A 4,401-nucleotide genomic window follows, 5' to 3' on the forward strand; every position below is an offset into this window, starting at 1 on the left:
AGGGAACATGAAATCACGTTTAAAAATAAAAATGGGGGGGCGCCTGGGTGGCTCAGTCAGTTGGGCGTCCGACTTCGGCTCAGGTCACGATCTCGCGGTCCGTGAGTTCGAGCCCCGCGTTGGGCTCTGGGCTGACAGCTCAGAGCCTGGAGCCTGTTTCAGATTCTGTGTCTCCCTCTCTCTCTGACCTTCCCCCATTCATGCTCTGTCTCTCTCTGTCTCAAAAATGAATAAACGTTAAAAAAATTTTTATAAATAAATAAATAAATGGGGACACCTGAGTGGCTCAGTCGGTTAAGCATCCGACTCTTGGCTTCAGCTCAGGTCATGATCTTGTGGTTTGGAGACTGGAGCCCCACATTGGGCTCTGCGCGGAGAGCACGGGGCCTGCTTTGGATTCTCTCTCTCCCTCTCTCTTTGCCCCTCCCCTGCTCATGCTGCACTCTCTCTCAAAATAAAAATAAAAATAAAAATGAAAATGAACAAAGGATCAGTGTGTAGGATCTCAGTATAGAAAATGACAAATCATTAGTGAGGCCATTATATATTATACATCACATATCACATATTATATATCATATAACATATTATATGCTATAAGTTATGTGCTATGCTATATAATATGTCAAGAAAGATACATTAGCTACCAAAAAATGAAGATAGGAAGAGAGTTTGACACGTTTAATAAACACAATCTATAAGATTATACAATAAATTCCATTTCAGGTGAGTGAGATTAAAAGCCATTCTTATTTTATTCTTTTCCCACTTTTTCTACATTCAGTATGTATGCGACATTTTTAATGCTTCCAAATTTTGCATTACTTATCAGTAACTTATATATGTCTACATTTTATTCTTTGCTGTCTTAATTCCAGAAATGTATTCTGAGATAAAATCAAAGCTGTATACAAAGATTTAGCTTTAAAAACATGCCCAGAAATGTTGTTTATAATATTGAAAAATAGGAAATTATCTAAATGTCTAACTATTGGAAGCTCTTTAACTGAGTTTGGATTCACCCATGCAATAGACTTTGTGTGTGCATGTGTGTGTGTGTGTGCGTGTGTGTGTGTGTGTGTGTGTGCTGTGTTGTGTTTCACAGAAGATCACTTGGCTTGGAAAATGGTCTCAACGTAATGACCAAGAAAAAATGAGTTAAATACATTTATAAAATAGGTTGCGAAGCATAGTGGAATTTTTTATGACATAAATATTTTGAAAAAAAAAACAACTAAAAGCATCTGTACTAGAATACAAAGAACAGAATGAGTATCTGTATTTTTTTATCCTGTTACATATTTTCCACTAATGCTATCATATATATTCTTTTTTTTTAATTTTTTTTAACATTTATTTATTTTTGAGACAGAGAGAGAGAGAGCATGAACAGGGGAGGGTCAGAGGAAGAGGGAGGCATAGAATCCGAAACAGGCTCCAGGCTCTGAGCTGTCCGCACAGAGCCCGAAGCGGGGCTCGAACCCACAGACCGTGAGATCATGACCTGAGCCGAAGTCAGACGCTCAACCGACTGAGCCACCCAGGCGCCCCTCATATATATTCTTATAATGAAAATATTATTACACTTTTTTTATCATATGTAATGTCCAGAAACTAGGACCATAATAAAATGCCCTGAAATAATAAAATTACCAAGTATATGGTGTTGTATTTTTATAATGGGTAACATCTTTATATTTTTTATTCTGATAATGTTTACATAAAAGAATAAAAAGCTGATGAGAACAGTTGATAACACAGAATTTGTCTCCATGAAAGCAAAGAATACTCTAAAGTGGACACATAAGTTTGTAAACTGGTAACAACCAAACTTAAAGTCATCATTTCTAGACGAGGCCAGTGAAACACAACTCATATTTTCAAGTTCACCTCTGTTTGGAATTATAAATTCCCAAATTCTGGAGACTATAACTGAAATCAGGAAAATCTTATGGCCTAGGATAGACTTTCCCCAATTGGAAGTTTAAAGGGGTGGATTAAAATTGGGTTTGTAAAGTCAGAGACAAAAATAACTTCTAAAGAAATTCTTTTAAAACAAATTACAGAGTGTTCTAACGGTCCTAATGTGTCATGGTGTGTTCATTCGTTATGCCACCAAATATTTGATAATCACAGGTTTGAGGCAAGAGATGAGGTGGGTGCTATTGATTCAAAATAAATAAAAGTATCTGTATCTTCAGTGAGTTTATGATTTGATGAGGGAAAGTAGCTAACATTTATATAGTACTTTATGTTTACACATGAATTCATAAACATATCAAGGTTTGGCATAATCCTCTCCAGCTCATCTGATCTTATGAGTCTCCCAAGCTATTAAATCCATTGGTCCATTTCAGTCCTTTTCTTGACCTCACTGATCACTTTAAAATACTGTTTTTCTCTCTGCTACTGTTACACTGCATGCTCTTGGTTTTTCTCCTCAATAATCTGTTGACTTCCCTAGCTTCTCTTCCTGTCCATCTTCAGAATCCCATCCTGGACGCCGTATCTCCTTTAATTCTGTACTCCTCTGCTTATCTCAATCACTCCATTGCTGGGAAGTCCCAGGTCTCTTCCATCAACATTTCAGATCCCAGTAAACCTTTATCCGTTGAGTTGCTACAGTCAGAAACCTGAGTCCTTCTTGACACCTTCTTATGCCGCCAACTTGATTTACAGTCTTCAATTCCTGTCAAGTAAAACTCCTAAGTATCCCTCAAGTGCATCTCTTCTCCCCACCTGCACTGCAGTTGCCTTGACCCAAGCCACCATGATCTTTTAGCTGGAATCACTGTCAGAATCTCAAACTCAACCTCAAACCAACTTAACTGCTTTCCTGAAATCCTTACTCCATACCACATACCATATTCTACACCAATACCAATTCAAAACCCATATCTGGCTACGAAGAAGGTGTCTGGGCCTATATGGGATGCCCACAGGAGAGAAGCGATTGAGAATGGATGCTCTGTTCAGCAAACCAACAGTTTAGACACCTGGAGGGTGTCTCCAGGCCATGATGAAACTTAGTATCCTAATAATCCTTTCCTTAGCATAAAATTTTATACAGTTGAGAGGCTTACAGGTGCTGATAGCAATTTAGGTGTACTTTAGAATCACCTGGGAGTTTGAAACCAGATGGGAATGAATTTCCAGAGCTTTAATTTGGGATTTGTCAGCAAAAGAAAAAGAATGGAAGGCTTACGTTAAATGACAAAACTTCACCCAATACTTTAAAAAAAATGTTATTTATTTGGAGAAGGGAGAGGGACAGAGAGAAAGGGAAAGAGAATTCCCAAGCAGGCTCCACACTCAGCACGGACCCCAAGATGGGGCTTGATCTCAGGACAGCGACCCGACATCAAGAGTCAGACATTAAACTGACTGAGCCCCCCAGGTGCTCTGGTTTATTTATTTATTTATTTTTAAGTATTTCTTTCTTTCTTTTTTTTTTAACGCTTATTTATTTTTAAGAGACAGAGAGAGACAGAGAATGAGCAGGGGAGGGACAGAGAGAGAGAGGGAGACACAGAATCTGAAGCAGGCTCCAGGCTCTAATATGTCAGCACAGAGCCTGACACAGGGCTCGAACCCATGAACCGTGAGATCATGACCTGAGCAGAAGTCAGTTGCATAACTGACTGAGCCACCCAGGCGCCCCAGCATTTATTTCGACAGAGAGAAAGAGCAAACTTCACCCAATGTTAAAAAAAAAAGAACACTTGCATTAATATTCATCGTTATTGATGATTACATTTTAAATAATGCTACATTAGCCTGCCTACCTATCAGATTTTCATTTTTCTTTCACAACTGTTTAAGGGACATGGCATTTTATTAAAAAATAAAAATAATAAAGAAAATGCTGTTGGTTCAGCACAATAGGAAGCAGTGTTCACTTACTTACAAATCATAGGATATTTAGGAAGAAAATGTTGCAAAAACCATGTTCAAGATACAAGCTTTCTCTGAAGTCTAATGGGAGCGTAAGGTTACATTCATGGCACTCCACTAAGATTTTAACAACATAACTATTCATGCATGCTCTTGGCCATTTTGTATACTACTCTTCCCTAAAGAGGAAGAAATATAAAGAAAGCCCTTAAAGAGGATCAGGTCATATTAGACAAAATGTCTTATGCGGCTGATAGGTATCTTTAAAGCTATAACACAGCAACGAAAGACTCATAATGGCTACAGCAGAAATACGGAGGAGAACCTGACAAGATCAAGACATATTTGGTTATACTCAAACAGAGGCCTGAATATAAATGGGTAATGTTAAAATTCACGAAAGAACAAATGAATATGATGATAAAGGGTGAATATCTCTGAGAGTCACAAGCTCACTGGTGAAAGACAGAAGGAACAAAATATAACCTTGTCCGTAAATAATCTACA

The 4,401-nt window shown here is 38.0% G+C and overlaps 1 non-coding gene across 1 annotated transcript; it reads right to left on the bottom strand.

Annotated features, from left to right (window-relative positions):
- Positions 1 to 1,461: 1,461 nt before the first annotated feature.
- Positions 1,462 to 1,546, bottom strand: TRNAR-UCG (transfer RNA arginine (anticodon UCG)). The gene has a single exon. It is a non-coding gene; the product is annotated as a tRNA-Arg (tRNA).
- Between the last annotated feature and the right edge of the window lie 2,855 nt (positions 1,547 to 4,401).

The sequence above is a fragment of the Lynx rufus genome, unplaced genomic scaffold (assembly GCF_022079265.1).
Source record: "Lynx rufus isolate CCGP_SWC_20201006 ecotype Redwood Valley unplaced genomic scaffold, mLynRuf1.p SCAF_8, whole genome shotgun sequence".
NCBI lineage: Eukaryota > Metazoa > Chordata > Mammalia > Carnivora > Felidae > Lynx > Lynx rufus.